The 24,353-nt window shown below is 33.1% G+C and overlaps 2 pseudogenes; both read left to right on the forward strand.

The window, feature by feature from the left end:
- LOC109674816 (UDP-glucuronosyltransferase 2B4-like) overlaps positions 1-24,353 on the forward strand; it is a 722,912-nt pseudogene that overhangs the window by 271,928 nt on the left and 426,631 nt on the right.
- On the forward strand, positions 9,379-22,513 carry LOC109703162 (UDP-glucuronosyltransferase 2B31-like; annotated as a pseudogene).

Genomic DNA, 24,353 nt, shown 5'->3' on the forward strand with positions numbered 1-24,353 from the left:
CTCTATACAAAACATATGCTATCAGACAGTAGTGAAATATTAATTAGTAATTGGACCAGCTCAAAAAAGTTAAGCATGTAATGATGAATCCTGAACTTCATCATAAGTTTAATATGTGCTATGTATTTGCTTAAAATAAGAATAGGTCTGTTCATTAGGTATTCAGGGTGCTTTTAAAAGAAAGATTCACCAGAGTTCATGTACCCTGAGTTTAGGTTCCCTCTCCACCAAATATAGTTAGAGAAAGTGAAAACTGGGCTCTGCCCTTATATAAAAGTCTCTGGCAATTTCTGAAGCAGGAAAATATAAGAGAAATGTTGTAGATGGGTATTGCCTTGAGTTCATCTGGTACATTGTAAAATGTTTCCTGCAAGAATTCTGCTTCTAACACATCAGGTTAGCATCTCTTTCTTTTTGAGGAAAAAGGGAGTATAAGAATTAAGCAAAAGCAAGGCCAAAATAGGAAGAGGTTCAGAGGCCCACAACTGTAAAATAAATTACTAACATTTTTTTCTAATATACAGAGTGTACTGTGGCCTTCGGGTGTTTGTGAGTTACTTTTTCACCTAGTATTCCTCACAAGCTTGGACTAAAACCTAACACAATTTCTTCTGAAGCTCTAAAGTCATGTTACCTATCACATACTATGTAGAAGTTACACACTTACAAATTATGCTTCAGTTTATCAGGACTCTTTGTGAATTCCAATGTCAGTTGCCAGACATGAAAATAACTCAGATTCATGAGAGAACTTCTTAATAACTGCAGTGAAGACTGTAATCTTTAAGAGTCACCATCAAAATCAAGGTGTTAACAAACAGTTGAACAAAATTAATCAGCATCATAATTTTGGATTTTTAAGGCTGTCATATTGTTATTCACAAATTGCCAGTGTACTCCAAGCAATTAAACTATTTCCAAATCTATCAATACTGATAAAATATGACTTATAGTTCAAAATTTCTAGGTAAAATTTTTTTCTGGAGAAAGTCCTTAATAATTTGTAATCTAAATCATGTTGATGTGTTTCCTAGTTAGAATGAATCTATTTTTCACAAATAACTGTCTGCAATGCTTGTTGTTTTTGTATATTGAATGATGGCTAACTATAATAAATAAGTTAAAGAAAAAGTGGACATACCACTCAAAAAGAAACAATCAAGGTAACATTAAATATGGAATATGATAACTAAGAAATAACAAAATAAATATGAATACAGTTATTACATGTTGCATACAGAATTATATTGATTGACTAAAAGTTTCATGAATACTTGAACTTGTCTATGATCACAACATTTTTCTAAGTTACAATGTATGATCATCATGATTGTATTATACTCAACTGATTATACAGATAGGTAGATGAAATGTAGTTATTATATTAACTTCATTGTTAGAAATTCCCCTTCTTTAAATTTTGGCTATACTAGTGAACTTGGAGCCTTGCAACCACTCTACCACTTGAGCCATTCCCACACCATTTGGTTTTAAGTTTTGTCCTTTTAAATATAGGATTATATTAACTTTGCCTGGCCACCCTTGGATGGGTATCCTCCTACTACCTCCCTAGTAGCTGTGATTATAGGTATGCTCCAACATGGTCATCTCTAGTAATTATTACTTCTTCAAATTCTCCTCTGTAAATTCCTTACCTATCATGGATAAAGTATTAAATTAGATTATCTCCTCAATTCTACATAATTCAAACATATTGTAAATTTTAAATTTAGGTCACAGAATAAGGCATTTTCTATACCTGACAAGTTCTATGGACATGATGACAAGAGACATCTACTATGTACCTATTAGAAGTAGATTCCCCAAAAGGACTTTATTGTTAAGACTCTGGAGAATAAAGAATGAAAACATGAGAAATGGCCAGTCAGGAAGATGAGCATTCAACAGGAAACAACCTTTTTATATATTTCTTATTTTAAAAGTAAGACATATGCAATGGGAGGGGTGAACTTGTCTAAAGTACACAGTATGCACATACGGAATATAATAATGAAATACCCTCATATATTAATGTGTGAAAATTAAAAATAACATAATGCATCAAAAAAGATGTATAAAACTCAAAATTAAAGGTTTACAATTTATTCTCCAATTTTTTTTATTATATTCATATGTGCATACAATGTTTGGGTCATTTCTTCCCTCTTCCCCCCCACCCCCTCCTTACTGGCCCCCCTCCCTTACCCCACTAACCCCTCACTACCAGGCAGAAACTATTTTGCCCTTATCTATAGTTTTGTTGAAGAGAGAGTATAAGCAATAATAGGAAGGACCAAGGGGTTTTGCTAGTTGAAATAAGGATAGCTATACAGGGAGTTGACTCACATTGCTTTCCTATACATGTGTGTTACCTTTTAAGTTAATTCTTCTTGAACTAACCTTTTCTCTAGTTCCTGGTCCCCTTCTCCTATTGGCCTCAGTTGCTTTAAAGTATCTGCTTTAGTTTCTCTGTGTTGAGGGCAACAAATGCTATCTAGTTTTTTGCTTGTTTTACCTATCCTCACCCCTTCCTTGTGTGTTCTCGCTTTATCATGTGATCAAAGTCCAATCCCCTTGCTGTGTTTGCCCTTGATCTAATGTCCGCATATGAGGGAGAACATACGATTTTTGGTCTTTTGGGCCAGGCTAACCTCACTCAGAATGATGTTCTCCAGTCCAATCTTAAGCAAGGGAAAATAATCAACTATAAACATTGATCTTTTATTATATATAAACATATTCTCTTTGGACAGAATCACAGTATCTTTATTTCAGGTATAATTTTCCCCAAGATTTTTTTTGGTTATATCCTGGATTGTCTCACTGACTTTATTTATAAAACTTTTATTGTTCTTTCTCCTCCTGCAGGTGTATTTCAAATGCCACTGAAAATAATTCCCCTCTTATATTATCAGTGACTGCATGTTGTATGTAAATAAACCTACAGTTTTTATTATGAAGTGTGACCTGTGTTTCCTTTGATTCCAGTACCACCACCATCTATCTCCCTGCTTCCTTGACCCTTTTAAATATCATATTATGTCCCTTCACTATTTGTTCTTACAACAAAATGCTCTAACACAGACTCCTGGAATTTTTTTGGGCACCTAATATTTCTTTCACCCACAGTGTTCTCCTTTATTTTCTCACCTGCCAATCTTCTCTTCATTATTCAAGTCTCAAGTCACAGACAACCTCTTACATGTAGACTTCACTTTCCTCTCCAGGGGATGTAGGTGTTTCTTGATCTGATATTTCAAAATCTCAATGAAATTTCACATGTATAATAATCTATTATGTACAGATTAACACCTTTTTAGACATTATAGTACACACATCTTACTTAAACTATGAGACTTATTACTAATAATTTTGATTAAATTCTCCTAGTTTTAGGTCACTCAAAGACCAAAGGTTTTTAACACATAGGGAAACTAATGACATCTATGAGGTCATCTGTTATGGATCCCTATGGTGGACATTCCTTTGTTTGGTTATCAAATTGATAAAATTTCTCATGTGGAGGCCAAGGGACTCTACAGGACTTGCACACAATGGCAAGCACAGATCTTCTCCATGCTTTGAAGATAGCCATTAAAGATGCTTTGTTATATTAACTAGCCCTTATTTTATGAGGGATTGAATTCAGGACTTCATGATATAACTCTTGAGCCATCCCTCCAGTCCTTTTTCCTTTTTTACCTTAGTTTTTCAGGTAAAGTCCCAAACTAACTTTGCTTTCTCTGTGGTGATCCTCCTACTTCCATCTCCCGAGTACCTGGGATTATGGGTATATACAATCACTTTTGTCTTTTATTAATAGTAGTATTAATAGACATGTTCTCATCATTGGTAAGTCTGTCTTTCATCCCTTTGTGAAAAAAGTTAATTTTGAAAGCATTTAAATGATTTTCCTCATATAATTGTTTTTTATTTTCAGCTACACAATTATTTTCAAGTTGCAATAAATTAGTGCAACAATTTCTACTCACAAAAATAAGGTTGGATATATAGTTATTTATAATAAGATCACCTTTTAAAAATCCAACAATCTATTCAGGAAAAGAATGATGAACATAAAGGTAAAATGACCAAGTATTTTAACTTTACACCTAAACTTTCTGAAACATAAAGTCTTTTTTCTCAAAAATTTTGTTTTACTGTATCACTATTTTAAAAGGATTTATAAATATTGGAGACTGAAGTAGACAAATCAAGTTCAAATATATCTAGTATGTCTTCAGAATTATGAATTCACTATAATCTTATAACATTAGAACATTTTATAACACCTTGATAAATATGATGTCATTTCCGACTGTCCCTTAACTCTAGACAGCCATAAATTTACTGTTTATCTACCTATGGATATTTCGTATGCATGGATCATTCAGTTTATCATCTTTTGTAGCTGTTTTCTTTCACTAGCAAAATATTACTGGTTTCATCCGTGTTGTACTATATATCAGTAATTTAAAAAATGTTACTGTTGATTAATTTTCTATTGTTGCATATACAGCATCTAATTTATTCATTCATCACTTTGTGAATATATATGTAATTCACACACATATACACACAATACATGGTACATATTTTCATGTGAACATAAATTTCCATTTCTTCTGGGTATATTATATGGCTGAAATTTCTGATTTATGCTAACTTTTTGTTTATGGAGACTGCCACATTATTTCCAAATTACTTCCAATGTTTTCATTCTTGCAAGCAGTATAAGAGGGTTGGGATTTCTTCATGCTATTGCTAGCATATATTATTATTAGTTTCTTTTTATTAGAGCATCATAGTGGATGGAAAGTTTTAGCTCATTGTAGTCTTTTAAACATTATTAGCATATAAAAAGATGTGCAGAAGGATGTATTGTGACATTTTCATATGTGTTTATAATATATATTAATTAAATTAACCCCCTCCAACATTCTTCTTCATCCCCTCCCTCACTGCTTAGAACACTTTTAAGAAGTTTCATTGTTCTATTTTCACACATCATATAGGGGTAAAAAGTATATCCACCATATATACACTCCTTCACCCACTTTGTATACTTTTCACTGTCCCACTGGTTGCCACTCCTGGAAAGGATCTGTTTTACCCTTCCTGACCTCTGATTTTTTAAGTATATATTGAATATTCAATGAGGTTTTGCCTTGACATTTCAGATATGCATGCATTGTATGTGAATCCGATTAACCCCCTTCATTACTTACACTGTCTCTATCGCCCTGCCTTGCTCCCCTATTATTCTACAGTTTACAGTGCATTATGTTATATTATCTTCATATACAGATGGATAGTCTCAATATTATTCATTTTCTATCATTCTCTATTCCTTTCCTGTCTCTCAATAATGCCCTCAGAAAAACCCACTAATCACCAGTACAATCATGTTCTTCAACTGACTCTTTTCCTCCATCCACCCCCTTTCCATTTATGTATACATTCATCTTATAGGTCTAGCTTCCATATATGAGGGGAAATATATGACCTTTTTCTTTCTGAGTCTGGCTTACCATGACAATCTCCAGTTCTATCTGACTACCTGCAAATAAAATAATTTCATTCTTTATGTTTGAACAATATTCCATTGTATACAATTTCTTAATACATTAGTCAGTTGTATGGTATCTAACCTCTTTCCCATGCTTGGCTATTGAGAATAGTGCTGCAATAAATGTGATGGCACAAGTGGCTCCATTGTGTCCTGGCTTACATTCCTTTGTATATATGCCCAAGAGTGGTATCATTGAATTAGATGGTAGGCCTATTTTTAGATTTTTGGGGAACCTCTATAATGTTTTTCATAGTTGTTGCATTAATTTACATTCCTACCACTGGTAGATAAGGTTTCTTTAAGGTTCCTTTTTTCCCACATATTCACCAGTGTTTATTGTTGTTTGTATTATTGATGATAGCCATCCAGACTGCAGGGAGAAGTAATCTGCATTGTTTTGACTTGCATTTCCTTTGTGATCAAGGATGATGAGCATTTCTTCATGCATTTATTGGCCATTTGTACTCTTTTGAGAATTGTCTGTTTACCATTTTCACATTTATTCAATAGATTGTTGATTCGTGAAGTTAGATTTTTCAGCTCCCTGTATATTCTGGCTATATTAGTCCCTTGTTAGATAGATAGCTGGAAAAGACTGTCTTACTGTAGGCTGTCTCATGAGTCCAGCAACTGTTTTCTTGGGTATGCAGAAGCTTTTTAGTTTGATGCAGTCCCATTTGTTAATCTTTTCTCTTAATTGCTGAGTTACAGTTCCATTCATAAAGTTATTACCTATGCCTATATGTTCCAATATATTCCCTATTCATTCCTATAGTAGTGGGGAGAATAGACACACTTGTCTCCTTCCTGATTTTAGAGGAAGCAGTTTCAGTTTTACCCATTTAATATGATGTTGGTTATAGGCTTGTCATATATACCCTAATGTTGAGGAATGTGCATTCAATTCCTAGTTTCTTCCAAGCATTTTTTAATGAAAGGATGTTGAATTTGTTGAAGACTTTTCTGTATCTGTTCTGATGAGGATGTGGTTTTGTCCTTTTTCTGCTTATGTGCCATATAATCTTTACTGATTTCTGCTGTAATTTTTAAAATTTAATCTCATCTACTACTTTTGGAATTGTTTTTTTTTTCTTCTTTTCCTAAGAGTTTTGGGTACATCATCAGATTTTTTTAAGATCTCTCTATTTCTGATGTATCCCTTCATGGCTATATATTTCCCTCGTAAGTTTGTCTTTGCTGCATCTTATTAATCATTAAGATCATTAATCATTCTTTAACAGTAGGCTTCTGAACTCTCTATCTGGTATTTCATCTAATAAATCACCTTTGGATTCAGTTTTTGAGGATTTTGGAGGGATGGAAATGCCTCAGTTTTTCACATTTAAATTTGTACACTGTGACTTGTATATTCATTGAGCTAATTTCTTAAAACTTTGTTGTATATGTGGGAGGAACTATGGCAGTAAAAAGATTAACACTTGTGCAATAAGCCAAATAGTTGAGTAACTAATAAATGATTAGAACCTTTATCATTCTCCCCAAAAAGTTTGTATGTAAAGAAAACACTGATTCCTATGAGGGTTGTCTGGGAGCTTAGCACTGCTTAAAATTATCTGAATTGGAAAATGAGTAATATAAGGGATGGGAGAAATAGGTTAGGAAATAATAGTATGAGAAAGCACTGAATAATTAACACAGAGAAAAAATGATTTGGAAAATAAGGAGAAAATAAATAAATAAAAATTCTGACAAAGAGAAAAAAAATCCCAAGAAAAAGAGAGCAAAAGAAAAAAGTCTATATTTATCAATGAAGAGACATATAGATACCAGCTGGGCTTTGTCCATGTGTCCACAATTCTCCTTCAGTCTTTGGTCCACATAGATCAGTCTATGTGTTCCTGATGTGGCAAAGGTTGGATTTCTCTGGTAGTGACTTTCTCTAGTCTATTATGATGATTGTTATGCTAATAGCTTCAGAATAGCAAGATTTCATTTCTAGAGGTTTCCAATTGGCCCCTACAGTTTTCCCAGGAAAGAAAATTTTGCCGTATGTGGAATGTCCTAATTTTGGTTATAGGTGGGGCTGCACAACCGTGGAGTAGGGCAGCTCAGAATGCATGGCTCGTACAGTATTTTGCTGGCAGAGTTGTTTTGGAATCACACAGCATCCATAGAGAGGGGGTAAGATTTCCTATTGAATTACAGAGATCTGAGTGGGAAGGAATATTATCTGCAATTGAAGTTTCACTTAGAACTCCTGAGTGACATATTCCAGTTAAAATTTCTACTGCCAGCACTATTCATAATAGCCAAGCTATGGAAACAGTCAAGATGCCCCAGTACCGACAAATAGATAAAGAAAATGTGGTATTTATATTCAATGGAATTTTATTCAGCCACAAAGATGAATGAAGTTTTTTCATTTGCAAGTAAATGACTGGAGCTAGAGAACATCATTTTAAGCAAAGTTAGTCAGGCTCAGAAGGCAAAAAAAACGCATGTTCTCCCTCATATGCAGATTATAGACCTAAAACAAATGGAGTAATATTATTGGACATGGATCACACATTAAGGGCAGAATGCACATGGGTGAAATAGGGAAAGGGAAGGAAACCTAAAGCATAATGTGGTTGATGTGCTCACTGCATCGGAGTGAATATACTAATCTTAAACCGACAGAGATCATTATAAGAAAGGGACAAGGAAGCAGTGAAGAGGTCGTCTGTTAGAGATGAACCAATTTGGGTTGTAATACACATGCTAGGAGTCTCTCTGTATAGCTATCATTATCTCAAACTAGAGAAAATGCTATGTCTTTCCTATTATCTCTTCAACAAAATCAGAGAACAAGAAGGCAGAACAAGTTTTGCCCAGAAGGGGGCGCCGACACAATGTACACACGTGTGAGTAAATGTATTTATGATAAAAAGAAAAAAGAAGGCACCACCTCAGAAAGAGGAGGCATTTGCCCTTTGTAGCCCTTAAAAATAAAATAATAAATAGACAACACTCACAAAAAACATTTCTGCTGCACTTTGCTCCCAATTTCACAATTTGAGCCCTTCAGTCATGCAGAGCACACAAGTTTGATCTTTCACTTATATAAATCTGTGTCTGTCAGGAGTCTAATTCCCCACTAACTTGCTGTGTCCATGCTGAGTCTCAGGTGGTTTCTGTGTCTCCAAGTGCCTGTGCATATTTAAGGGTCCTGAGAGGTATGGACTGTTTTTCAGCATGTGATAACTCAAGCATGCTGTCAGGGCATTTTTCCTAACCTTGTGTTTGCATCTTTAGTACCCCTCCTCTCCCCAAAGAGGGATTGAATAGGGCTTGGGACTTTACACTGGTTTTCTCCGATGTATATGATTCATATTGTTTTTCTGGTGTTCTGCCTCCTCTTTCATGGGTCCCAAAGCTCTTTCACCCTTTTTCTCTTCAGAGTATAGTCTCTCTTTATTGATCTGATTTTTCACAGAGTAAAAACAGTGGATGCTGCATATCAGCTATCTTTCTCTTAATCCTTATCATCATTTATAAGGAAGGGTATATTATAAGGATAAGAGGTTCATGATTTTAATGGGCAGAAAGTCCAAAGAGCATGATGTTGGCATCTGGTGAAAGTCCTCTGGATACATCTTTCAGACATTATTCTAAAACAATAATTAACACAGGTGGCTTTTAAATTCAAGGTCATTAAATCTCAGCCACTATAAAAATAAAAGAGATATCAAGCAAATTTTTGTAGCCTTGAGGTCATAAAAGTTTTATTTGTCCTTCATGATACAATTATTTATGTGTGCCTTGCTCTGTAGTAGTTATCCTTCAACTTCTTGATAGACTTACTCATGAATATAAGTGAAAAATTTCAGAAAGGAACAGCATATATGAAAAAAATTACAGTGCATCAAGATGTTTATGAAATGGAATTAGTTCTTCTCCTGATAGAACTGATGTGTTACTTTGGCATTGGAAATTGTAAAAGAGTGCTGGGGTGGCCTACAGAATACAGCCATTAGATCAATGTAAAGATAACACTAGGTGAACCTGTGCAGAGAGGACATGAGGCGATGGTGCTGACATCATCAGTTTCCATTCTTGTTGATCCCAGCAAATCATCTATTAAATTTGAGGTTTATTTTACACCTTTGAATAAAACAGATCTCAAAACTATTTTCATATAAAATATTCAGGAATGGATATATGATTTTCCAAAACATTCATTTTGTACATATTATTCAAGATTGCAAAAACATTTTTGGACATATTATGGTGGTATTGAAGAGCTCTGCAGAGATGTAGTTTTAAATAAGAAAGGTACAAGAGTCAAGATTTGGTGTCATTCTTGTAGATGCCATTGGTCCCTGTGGTGAGCCGCTGGCAGAACTACTTAGGATTCATTTTTTGTACAGTCTCTGCTTCCTTCCTGGCTACACATGTGAAAAGTTCAGTGAAGGACTTCCATTATATCTTTCCTATGTGCTTATTATTCTATTAGAATTAACTGATCAAATGATGTTCATGGAGAGGGTAAAAATATGATGCAAGTGCTGTACTATGACTTTTGGTTCCAAACATTTAATGAGAAGTGGGATCAATTTTACAGTGAAGTTCTAGGTAAGTCATGTTTTTAAAACAGATACTGTGAAATTCCTACTTTAATATATGTTTGGAGTATAACTTGTATGTTATCAAATCAGGAGAATTTTTTATGAACCAATAAAACAGAAATAAAAGAAAATTAACTAATCCATACAGATTATGGAAATAGTTATACCATGGAGCCACTTAGAACACTATGGCCATCACATGGTCAGATATTCCAAGAAATGCTCACACTGCAAATGGAATCCTTGAGGTTTACTCCAAAAATTATACATGCATTTTACTATTGTGCAAATGTGACTTACTTGGGAATGTATTATACTCAATAATCAAGCACAGTCACAAATATTTAAAAAATCAAAAGAAGTTTGAAAAACAAAAAATTGTAAATTCTTGCATACACATTACATAGCATAGTAGGTAAGTTCTTCTTCAGTCCTGCATTTTTGTCAGTTGTGTCAAATGTTGTGTGATCTGCTGAGTGTTTCCCTGCCCTTAATTCTGTGAAAATATGCTTTCATAAATCAGGTGTACCAAAGCAAGATAAAGTTTAATGTGATTAATTTAAGTAATGTAGTGATCACTTTATATTTGTTGAAAGGTGGCACATCTTTAGTTGGGCAGCATTAGAGAAAAATGAATCAAGTATGAGCAATATTCAAGATACTAGAATGAAGTAAGATCTAGTTTTTGGTGTGCATTATTAATGTGTAAAACAGGAATTCTTTCCTAGTAATACACCTGTTTCATGAAGTTTCAAGTAATGGATGTCCAGACCTACTATATGTATGGTATAAGTAAATATGCACATTTTTAGACTACTGAGCTCTATGCATACTGACATTTATGGTTTTTCAATGCCAGTCAGCTTGGAAACATACATCTTCAGCTACCAACATTCTCTTGTACTTTTCTTTCACCTTTAATAGCTGTAATTATAAAACTCACTAAAAATCTCAATTATCATAGATATTTGCCAGAAGAACTGTTTTTGAAACATTGATAAAATTGTGTCCCCTTGTGTAGATCAACTTCTACATTTAGACATTGCAATATTTACCCATATTATCAGGAATGCTCCTTCACCATTAACTGTATGGTGTCTCCAAACAAGACACAGAAAGCTATAAATTCAAGGTTCTCATACTTCCACATGCTCTCAAACATTTCTTAAATCATGTATTTCGATGTTTAAATTCCTGCTGAAGAGTTTGACACACATTATTAGTCTATGCTTTAAAAGTATAAATTTCTGGGCTGAGGGTGTGTCTTAAGTAGTAGAGTGCTAACAAACACAATGTCTTAAGTTCAAACAACTCCAATTTCGCCAAAGAAAAGACAAAAGGTATAAATTTACATGAAACAAAATATGAATTAAGAGTGCACTCAAATTGTTCTTTTAGTAAGCTCTGAAAATGTTCTAGATGTTAATATATATTCATTTACTAAATTGATATTATTAATCTCCTAATACAAACCAAATGTAGTAGTGAGTACTAGGAATTTAGTCTATACTAACACAACCTCAGAATCTACTTGAGGATAAAGGAGAAGGGAACAGTTTACTAAATTATGGAAACTATACTGAATAATCCTGGAAAGTATTTGTACAAGTGTGTAGGTTAAGATCATTGTGGACCCCATAGTTTGTAAGTTTACATTTGTTTTGCAGATTCAGAGATAAACAAAACATTCTGTGGAGATTAAGTTCAATAATTATGTGTCATTATGAAAAATTGATATGATATGAAAGTCTATCCACAGAATGTATTTGCATATGTATGATAAATATCCATAAACACATCAATTATGTAATTATAATTATAATATGTAATTTCTAATTATATGTAAATGCATATATATTATCAGAACAGACAGTTTGATCAGTTTATACCACATAATTTTGTAAAATTATGTGGTATATTAAATGTCCAATATTGTCATTATCCTTTTTTTGTATTCCTTTTTCCATTCAGGAAGACCTACTACATTATCCAAGACAAAATCCTCATCCAGTCTTAACAAATTTTGATTTTGTTGGAGGACTCCACTGCAAATCTGCCAAACCTCTGCCTAAGGAAAACCTATTCTGGTTGATTTTATTCTGTTTGTTCTGTGTTGCTGGAGGAAATGACTCCGCATTTCTCACTCATGGTATTTAACTCAATGAGAGAGCTATGAGAGGTGAGGTGAAACATGCCCCTAATTATAGACTCATACATATCTATAGCATCACATATATCTACAGTCCATTACTATCACAGAAAAAAAGGATATTTTGGATCCTTTGAGCGCATAGTCTGTTAAATTAAGGCCTTCAGTATGCAACACATAACAAATAATAAGTCATTCATTCTAGAAGTATTTATTAAGTGATTAACATATACCAATATTGAGAGCTGAAAATGCAGAGAAACAAAGCAGACTGTTTCTGCACCACATATGCCTTATATTCTGCATGAATATTCAGACAAATTGTGTGAAAGTGTTATCGTAAGGGAAGATAATGCTAAGGAAACCTTCCTTCGCAATCTTTGAAAATATTTCAGAACCTTTAATTAAGGGGAAATCAGAACAATCTATAGGAATAGGAGAAGGGATGACAGGGAGAGGAAGACATAAAAAGAAAACTGGTCAGAATCAGAAAGACAATTCCCCAAAACCTCAAGTTCACTTAAAATGGAAGAGACTGAGTAAAGAAGTCTATGGTGCTGAACAGGGAACTTGGAGCCAGATGAGACATTAAACAAGGGCATTGGTAATGCACTGGAAAGATTCCTGAATAGTGGAGATATAATCAGATTTTCTTTTTTAAAGCCTCAAACTGTTGCCATCATATAGGATTTTGAGATGACAATAGAATGTAAAGGGGAGATATTTAGGAGACTGTTGCAGGAGTTCAGGCAACAAATGATTGGAGCTAAACTCTTATGTGCAGAGAATACCTGTGTCTAATCATCCAATAGTAATCACATGTCATATGTTTTTCTGTGAGAAAAATAAAATCATTAAAACCCTTACAATTTCCCTGCTACACAGTGATCCAGAGTCATTTTGTTTATTTCAATCATTCCTATTTTTATTTCTATTACAAAAGCTATTTTTATTTGTATGTGACCTAAATTTGTCATGTCCTTCAAGCCATACAAAAAGTAGGGTGAATATTTGAAAATTGTAATATTTAGGTATGTATATAGCTAATGCAGTTTTTATCATGTACTAAATTCTTTCCATATTTATTTTGATTATGTTTCAACTTTACTGATAGAAACTCACAAAATGATTAAAACAAACTCACTAATTTATGAATATGGACAGTTCAGAGCTACTATGATAGATCTATCTATTACTAATAATACTAATTAACTAATATGTACCTGATAATAAATATAATTCTGAATTTAACAGGAACTGGTTTTCCATAAGATCAAAACTTATTCCGAAGCAAAATCACAGAGAGATGATATCATGCACAATGGTTTAAAGGAATTGTATGCTGAGCATGGTGAAATTTGCCTAGAATTCCAACTACTTGGGAGCCAGAGGCAGGAGAATTGCGAATTTGAGGCCAGCCCAAGGAATGTTAATGAGAAACTAGCTGAAAAACAACAATTGAAAGAGGGATAGAGTCAAAGTTCTAGTAGTAGCGTGCTTGTGTAGAAAATGTGAGACCCTTGGATAAATCCCAGTACTGCAATAAAATAAAATAAAGGTGAATGTATGAGTTGGGAATCAAATGTGCAAGAGGAAATACTAAAAATTTACTGTAAAGGTTCAAGCACTTTACGAACTTTCCAGCTTCAAAGGTAGACAACTTCTCTATAAAATAAAAGTGTTGCCCTCAACATCAGACCCAGTATTTAATAGTTTTCACTCCAGTATTTAAACTATTGCTCTTTTAGATTAAGAACATTGCATATTACAGATTAAAAGGATAGTTTAGCTTAGCGCAAAAGGTATTTTTTGCCTCATTCTAATCTTACAGGACACTCCAGTAAAACTCCTTTGAGACACCAGTCTCAACATACCAGCTTCCTGACAGAATGAGCACAGAAAAATAGTATGTATTGCATACATAATGAAGGCATACTACCATTTTCTTCTAAAATTTTTTCTTTAGGTTATAATGACAAAATTCTGTGAGAAAATAGAAGGATATTTCATTGGAAGTATATAAAACTCTGAGATTTTCAGTTCCCATCATACATTTAAGAAATAAGTAAAAAGCAAACATTATTTGATATATTGTATATGCTCTATTAAGGGCTTTAGTTTATCTTCTTAATGGCACCAACATAAAACTGAGATCATATTTAATTCTTAAACCAGAATCTCCTTCCTGAGTGTAAACTGTTTCACTATATATGTGTCCTTACACAAAGAACATAAACTGAGAAAATTAGTCAAATTTAAGGAATAAACTCATATTCTTGAGAGATTTCCATATTCACGTTAAGAGAAAGCAGTAATATGAGTAAGAGGAATAAAAGCACAGGTGGAGGAGAGTGAGGAGAAGAACGAAGGTTGTCTAATCACAATTAGGAAGAGTGACTGGTGCTGTTTACTTGCATAAGCAAGGTTGAACCCAAGTAAATGTTGGGTAAACTCTTCCCTTGTTCTTGTTCCCTCAATCACAGTGACTTACATAGATTGATTTCACCAAATTAGTTTATACTGTTTAATTTTTTCTTGTCTTCTGACAAGAAATTTTATGGTAATAATTTGTATCAGTGAATACACTTTTGAGATTGAAAGGCTTTGGTCATTATTCAACAGAGAGAAAAGATCAAACAGTGCCTTGAATATAAAAGGAATGAAAACAAAAGATGCCAAGGTATTCAGAAACCTTTGATTTTTTAAAATTGGTACACTATGGGTCCCAAAGTATGAATAACTCTCAAACATTCTAGGTGAACACTCCTCCCCAGGAGTGTTTTATAGCATGCGTGAGCTACTAAATGTTGTCAACAATTCTCAACTGCAGAAAAGCCTGCTGACCTCTCTTACTGAGGTGCAACAGTAAAGTAATGGCAAGTGTTCCTCACCACCAGGTATCCAGAGCTTGTTCCACTGGACAATTAATTTTATGGCATTATTTCAGTGCCAAAAAATCCAAACCACAATGTCAATCTCTTGACTGTCAGAGATCTTGAAAAAAACAGTTATTAAAAGGTATCATTGGAAAAATATAAATTAAGGAATATAGGACTCTTGAGTTAAGAAAATATAAAATATAGAAACAACCCAACCATAAATAACTTTTCTATAGTGTTAACAATAAAGGAAATAAAATACTAAAGACTCCAAACTAAAATGATCCTCTTGATAACCTGCCCGGTAATAAACATACTGATGTAGTAGAATTTCAATTGTTAGAATTTATGTTGAGTTAAGAAATAACTATAGTTCCTAATTCCAAAAATTTATTCACAAAATTATGAATTCAGAGTCTCATATAACAAATTCTAATCTCACTCCCTCTAATCACTGTGTAATGATCTTTTCATTTCTTTTGACACTGATACACAGACAAGTACACACACTTGCACACAAATATACATTATGGAGGCCTTCTATATCATATTTCAGATCTTCTAAAAAAAGAGTGTTGAGTTGATAGCTATTTCTACAATAATTCCTGATACTTGATTTTCACTGTTTAGTTTTTATATGAATGTTATTTTAACAATGTTTGCTAAGTCAACTTGCACTTTTGTGATAGAGCAAATTCTTTCTTCACAGGAAATGGAAAACATTTTCCAGCATTCTGGAGAAAATTATGTTGTTTTCTCTCAAGTCATGACAGAAGAAAAGGCCAATGTGATTTCATCAGCCTTTGTGCAGATCACACAAAAGGTTAGATAAAGTACCCTCTCAATGGATAATTACATCATTAGTTTGTTAAATATTTAAAGGAATTGGATGCAGAAATATATCATGTGAAAGGTAAATTTTTATTATAACTCTAATTTATCTCACAAAGCAATTCTAAATTGAAATTATTTATGTCAGATGCAAAATATCAAGAAAATGTTTATGATTCATAATAATTTGAGGATTAACAAAGTGATCAGAAAAAGTATACTTACCAGATAGAATGTGAAGTTGATATTACAATGGTGTTATTGGCAGAAACACAGAAATCACCAGATTCTGTCTGTCCTAACATTTCCTCCATTTTCCTGAAGAGTTCCTGAGAGAGATCTACAGAAAACAGGTATTATCAAAATTTAGCAAAAATTTAATTGGTAACTGGACCAGCACAATAATGTTAAGCAGGTTGACCTTGAGAGGACCCAGTGCATTCTAAAATGTCCCACAAAGCCCTTGTTTGTAATACATCTGCTTACCACTTCCTTCGAATTGAGGAAGAATGGGACAAGAAAAAGTTAAGCAGAAGCAAGTTGTGCATCAACAGAGTTTAAAACACCCAAACTATAAAGTATATTAGTAACTTATTTTCTAAAACATAGAATACTCATTTCATCTTGGGTATTTTTCATGTATTTTTAGTTTGCTGTCTGACATAGGCTTCTCCTAGTCTCCTAAAATAAAATTCTTCTAAATCCTGAAAATGATTTTCCAATCATATAGCATATATATGTGAGCACTTACAAATTAGGTTCCAGTTTGTTAGACTTTCTTGTGAAATTCGAAGTCATATACTCACTTTCATACTAGAAATGAAAATACCTCAATTCCATAAGAGACCTTCTTAGTAACTGGTATAATGACTTGGTAGTTTTGTTCAGCCATTCTCTCAACCCTTAAAAACCATAAAAAGTATCATCTATGTGTCAGAGAAGCCCTTTGTTTACCTGTAGTGCTGGGGATCAAACACAGGGCCTTGCTCATGTTAGGCAAGCATTTTACCACAAAGCTACATTTTCAGACCATATGATTCTGCTTTACCATTTTTGGGTATATATCCAAAGCACTGCAAGTCAGCATATAGTAGAGATACATACACAACCATGTTTATTCACATACTGACACAGTCATGTTTATCATAACACTATACACAATAGTCAATCATTGGAATCAAGGTTAGGACCCATCTCCAGTCTTTTAATTCCCTACCATAGATAATGGCAGGTTTCTTTTCTGCCAGGGAAGGCTTTGTTTTCTCATTCTTTAAATCGGCTGGGTGGAAACTTGAACTAAGAGTTGAAGATGTCTGTCAAAACCTTTTCTGAAACATCCATAAACAAATATTGAATATGATAAAGAAAATGTGATTGATATATATATACATACACATGCACACATGTTTTTCAGCCATAGAAAATGAAATTATGTTTGCAGGAAAATGAATGGAACTGAAGATCACAATGCTAAAGAAAATAAGCCAAATTCAGAATGACAACTACAGCAAATTTTGTTTCATATGCAGATTCTAGACCTAATGTATAAATATGACATGAATGTTAAAGGGATACTGTTTAGCACAGGGAACAAGTACACGTGGAGAGAAGGAAAAGAGTGGTTTATGGGAATGTGAATATGATTGAGGTACATTAAATGCATTTTTTAAAATAGCATAAAGAAACCCATTAACATAATTTTTTAAAAAGGCATAAGTGGAGGCAGGAGAGGCTTATAGGGGAGGAATAAGTGGGAGGCAGTTAAGATAATAGAAGGGTTGAATATGATCAAACTATATTATATGCTTGATTGAAAATATTACAATGAAACCACTTTGTACAATTTATATATTAATAAAAGTTTTTGTAGTCTTCAATATGATGTCATTTTCAAAGTGTATCAGACAGTTGAGTAAAATTTTACAACATCACAATTGTGGACTTTGTTATTCATAAACTGCTAATAGGCTTTTCTTAGTTCTTGAAGATTTTCAAAATCTAGCAATATTGATAAATTATGACTTAAGATTGAAAATTGCTTTCTGATTATTTTTCTTGACAACACTGTTTAATAGTTTGTAATAAACAAGTTATATATATTTCTTTGTTAGAATGAATTTCTCTCTCACAAATAACTGCCTGCATCTATTTGTTTTTGTATATCAATAGAAAATCAGCTGTAATAAGTTAAGAAACAAATGGACATAAGAAAACTCCTTCCTATATCACTCAAAAGGACATAAACAATGTTATGTTAAATTTGGAAATGAAATGTAGAATAAAACATACAAAAATATAAACACAGTATAATCACAAATTAGCTACAGTTTTTCACATTGGAATCATATTCTTAGAAACCAAATTTCATAAATGCTTTTATCCATCATTGCTCATTACATTTTCCAAGTTAGAATATATAAACTTTATAATTATATCATAGTCAATTGATTATAATGATATACATGAAATGTACATATTCTATTTAGTAATAGAATTTAGTAATTCTTACTTTTTAAAAGTCTCCCTTCTTAATTTCCTCATTTGTCATGTGGAAGTTGATCAGCTGAATGAGCTGTTCAATTTATAGTACCAAACATATAACTTTGAAATTTGAGACATAGAATACAGTTTTCTTTATGTAACATATTCTATGGAGATATGAGGCCAAGAAACTGGACAACTTGGGATCTAATTCTCAGCTTTACACGTGGATCCCCCAAAATGACCTTCTTGGTAAGACTCTGGAGAACAAACAGTAAAATCATGAGAAAGAGCAAGTCAGGAAGATAATATTTCATAAGGAAACAAATTTATTGAATATGTGTTTTTAAAAATTTAATAACATAAAAACTTCTTTTTATTTATTTTCCAGTGTTAATGAAAGGAGTGAATGAACTATAGATTGTTATTTATTACACATAATCATATTCCTTGTGGGAAGAATCAAAGTATCTTTACTGCATGTGTAATTGTCTCTCCAATATATTTTCAAACACTTCCTGAGTTGCCTCTGTGTCTCAGATGTCTGAAAAATTTCTTATTCTTTACCCTACCAAAGGAGTATTTTAAATACTACAAAAAGTAGCAGAACCTCTGTATTATCCATGACTCTACATTTTCTACAGAATAAATCCTCAGTCTTTATCATGAGGTGGTAACACATTTTATGATGATGTGTGGCCTGTGTTTCCTCTGATTCTAGCAGCATTATTGTTTCCTCACTGCTGCCATGGACACTCTTTATATCAGATATAATGACTTCAGTATTTCTTTACACAATCTGTCTAACATCCATCAGGGATTGTATTTTATTGGTACATGCTGCTTCTTTTACTCAAAATGTTCTATTTTGTTTTCTCATTTGTCAATTCGTTTTCAATTTTCAAGTTTCAGATTACATACTACCTCTTCCATATACCTTTACACTTACCTCCCCAGTGGACTTAGGTACTTCCTTCTCTGACTCTTCAAAGTAATTTCAAAGAAGGTTCCTAATTACAATAATCTGTTATGTAGAGAATATTGCCTGTTTAGGGGCCTTGTATTGCATGTTACTCATTTAATGTGTAAAAGTTATAGTTAAACTTTTTTGATGAAATTCACCCAATTGTAGGTCATCCAAAAACAAAAGCTTTCAGAACTCATGGTGGAGCCAATGGCATCTCTGAGGCAATCCATCGTGGGATCCCTATGATCGGAATTCCCTTGTTTGGTGATCAGTCTTACTCACATGAAGGCCAAGGAACCAGCTGTTAGAGTGGACTTTACCACAATGTCAAGTACAGACCTTCTCCATGCCTTGTGTACAATAATTGGTTATCCTTTGTAAGCATGACTAGCTTATTTTATTAGGCATTATTCATGGAAGGTCTCTTGTTATTCTTGAGTATCCATCATCCCTTTTTGAAGGAGGCTAATTTTGAAAGATTTGAAATTATTTTACCCATTTAAAATTTGATCATATTTTCAATCAGAACATTTTTTCAAAGTTGCATTTGATCTTATGCATCAAATGGATAATCCATTACTACAAGAATTTGTACACATAAAAATATTTAATGTATATAGCTACTTATAGTATAGATACTATTGTTAAATATAATAGAATCTATGCAATAAATGAAGATGAAGTTTAAAGTAAACCACAAAATATAAACTCTACATCTAGAATTTCTGATTCCATGAATCTTTTTGTTAAAAATTTATTTTATTTTTATATTAATGGATTTTTAAATGATATGTAGCACACATATTCCTAAAGTTACCTGTTTTCCTAAATTCCTAAATTTCCTATATTTCTAATTTCTAATTTCTAATTTCCTAAATTCCTATATTTCCTAAATTTCCTAAATTCCTATAGTGGAAAGTTGAAATTCAAATGTATTTGTTGTCTTTAGAGTGATGAAATGCTTACAGAAATATAATGTTTATACGTTTTATCATACCAAAGGAATATCACATGGCACTGATGTCATTTCCCACAATCCCTTTATTTTAGGCAGTTATCTATCATCTGTTTGCTTGTACAGATTATCCACCTCTGGATATTTCTTACACAGGGAGTATCCAATTACCGCTTTTTGTAAGTGGTTTCTTTCACCAGCATAATATGTTGCTTTCATCCATATTGGACCATGTATCAGAATTCCCTTTGCTTTGTTGCTAATTAATTTTCTATGTTTGCATATGGCACATGTAATTTATCCATTCATAATTTTGCCAATGCTTTGTTGTTTTTTCCATTTAGGGCCATTATGAACACATGGTACATATTACTGTGTGAACATGTTTTTCCATCTTTCTGGACAGATAATATGATTGAAATTGCTGGCTATTAAGAGAAATTTATGTTTACAGCTACCTGCAAAATTGTTTCCAAACTAATTCCAAATTATTCACTCCCACCAGCAGAGCAGAAAGGCCCAATTTCTGCATTTCTTTGCTAATATTTATTAAGTATTTATTTTTATTATAGCTATTTTAGTGAGCATAATAGTGGTCTGGGTTTGCATTTATTTTCTTATTTCTCTATTCCATTATTCATGTGGTTATTGACCAAACATATCATTTTTGGAGAAATGTTACTTCCAATCACTTACTCAGTCTTTAATTGCACTAGTTTTCTACATATTGACTATAATAATTTCCTTTATATTATTGCCAAGAGTCCCTTATCAGATATGTGATTACCAAATGTTTTCTGTTGTTCTTGATGGCTGCACATTTTACTTTCTTTATAGTACCTTGGAAACCAAAATAAAATATGCTACATGATATTTGATAAATGTGAATCTTTAATAATTTAACTCTTCTATACTCTAAAGAGAAATGGTACTGTAAACTATGAAGTACCTGGCTGGGATTGCCACCTTCCATTCAGCATTTATATGTTAAATATGCTGGAAAAATTCTTACACGTGTTGAAAAATAGAACAATGATATTTTTGACATTGCTCTGAGAATTGGGTGGGGGAGAGATGATGGAAAGTCACAGGAGGGATGTATTTGGTTTTGAAACATGCAATATTAATTTTATTTGCATATTCTAATGAAAATGGGGATAAAAAACCCAAGCCTTATGGTATTGCAGAGATGGATGCAAAAGAAAAGGGAGGCAGTGAGTGTGGCTCACACATGTAATCCTAGCTACTTTGAAGACAGAAATCGGGAGGATTTTGGTTCAAGGCCAGCCCCAGCAAATAGTTAGTGAGACCCCCAACTCCAAAATGCAATGGTCTGGAGGTGTGACTCAAGTGAGGGTGCTTGCTTTGCAAACACAAAGCCCTGAGTTCAAACCCCAGTTCCAACAAAAGAAAAAGGAAAGAGACAGTGAGGATTAAAAGTATAAAGTTATCAGGTGAGAACACATTTGATGATGCAAGGCACAGCTAGAAGGCAAATGGACCTAAACAGGACCTACGGGGGCAAGACGATATATCAGAAAACATTGCCAGCATCTGGATGTTTAGAGTCCTTTAGTCTAAAAACAGATTTGGACTTTATTATAAATGCAATGAGAAGTCAGAGAAAAATTTTTACCAATGTAGCAACATATTTAATGTGTTTTTAAGTAACCACAATTCTCCCAATATACACTTTCAGAGTAGTGAAATTAAGGAGTGACCCACTGTGCCCAGCTTAACTTCCCTTTTAATACTGGTGTCTTTATGTTTCTAGTTTAGCTATAAAGACAACACTATGAAGTTATCAAGAGTTTACCATGATCAGCTAGTGAAACCTCTGGACTGAACTGTCTTCTGGATTGTTTGTCATGTGCCACAAAGGAGCCAAGCATCTTCTCCCAGCTGTCCATGAACTCACATGGATCCTGTACCACTCCGTGGATATAATTGGGTTCCTGCTGGCTTGTGTGGCAAGTATTACATTCATCATCACAAGATGTTGTCTGTTTTGTTGTCAGAAGTTTACTGAAAGTGGAAAAAGGAAGAAAAGGCACCAGTTGTATCTAAGCCTGAAGCAGAGAGTCCTTTTTATTCCAACAAGAAGACTTTAAAGCCAGTTTCCATCTTACTGTAAGAACTTCACAGCTTGTTTTAGCAAGTAAAAGTTTGTTTTCCAAAGATGACAAAAGTCACTGACACTTTAAAAGTAGATGTTAAGGCAGCATATTGTTTTCCCAGAGATGATCTCTAACCTATGAGTACCTGAGGAAATTATTTCTATTGGGAGTTTAATGTGAATGTCTCTATGAAATAAAACTGACACTTTTTAACTCTTCAGTTCTACATTTAGGAATCGGTCATGAAAAACTAGTTTCATATGAATATTGTATGGGTAGGATGTTCCCTCTACAACTTAACTGGCTATAAATCAGTGAGCACATCTTTAAGAAAAGTTGTAAGGTGTGAAGACATTACAGACAATGGTTAGATTCTAGGCAATGTCCATGAATGTTCTTTTTTTCACACTGTGAAGAAAAAAGTCCAGAAAATTCAGAAAAAGTTCTCTTCTTTAGTACAAAATTAAGTACATGTAAACTTATAGAACACAAAAGAAACAATTTGAAAAACAAAAGCAATAATTTGAAAAATAACCCAGAAATAGTATACCCACAACTATAAAAATGAAAAAAAATCTCAAATATTAATATTTGAGAAGTTTACACTTCTGTAGTATTTAAACTTTTACAATAATATTTTCATGAATTAATTATGTCATTTAAAAGTTAACTGATAAAAATGAACATATTGATTCAAGGTGGATAGTTCTAAGACCTAATTATCATAATAATATTTTTGTTAGTGCCATTCAGAAAGCTTAAATGGACAAGGGATTTGGCACACAATCAGATTGATTCAATTGGAGCCTGTTTTTCAGATATGGTTTTGAGGTCTAAAAACTTATGAGGAAATATATCATTAATATTATTATACTTCAATACTTGTAAAAATCTATATATACAATTTTTGTAATGGAATTTTTTATTTAATGTCAACTCATATTTTACATGTGATTTTGCTAGCTACCTTCAAATCTTGTATTTGTGTTCTTTTTGAGACATGAGCACAATACTCTGAATAGCCTCTTGCAAGTTCTAGCCTCTCTCATGTGTCCTTGCTAATCTTGGTTAAGAGATGAAGTGGAAGGGACACACTTTATCTTCCCAGGATCTGTCTGCATTTTCTCTCTTTCTCATTTTCTGTCTGTCTCACTCCCTCTGCATTTTCCATGTCTGTCTCTCTCTCTCTTTCAGTTCACTTCTAAACTCACTTAGGAGCCTTGAATCAGAACTGGTATGATAAATGAACAATTGGTGTAGAGACACAAAGGTATGTACCAGAAGTCCCAATTATTTCAGAATTCAAGAAGGCTGGGTATTTAATACCAATCACTAGGAAGATGAAGGAATGGGTTACAAATGATTTCAGCCCCCACCACCACAGAGCCGTAGGATTTGGAATAAACCCATATAAGAACCACTTAGTTCAAGTCAGTCAACACCCAGAACTATAAAATATGACAATAAATAAATGTTATTCTAGCCCCTACATTTGAGTACAGTTTGTTATACAATGAGAGATTACAGTAAAAATAATTTTGCATGATTTAATTCTACATTTATTTATTTGTATTATTGTTATATGGGGGGGTACATTGTGACATTAACAAAAATTCTTAAAATTTATTGTAGCTGAATTCACCCCTTCTATCATTCTCCTTTATGTTCCCAGCCCTCATTCCTGGAATATTTTCAACAGGTTTCATTTTTCCATTTACATACTGTGTACATAATATTTTCATTATACATTTTTAATTAAATGTTATTTACCATTCAATTAAATAAGCAGAAGATGATAAACATTTGAAAAATAACCGTTACCCAGGAGAGGCAA

Source organism: Castor canadensis, chromosome 9, assembly GCF_047511655.1.
Source record: "Castor canadensis chromosome 9, mCasCan1.hap1v2, whole genome shotgun sequence".
Taxonomy (NCBI): Eukaryota; Metazoa; Chordata; class Mammalia; order Rodentia; family Castoridae; genus Castor; species Castor canadensis.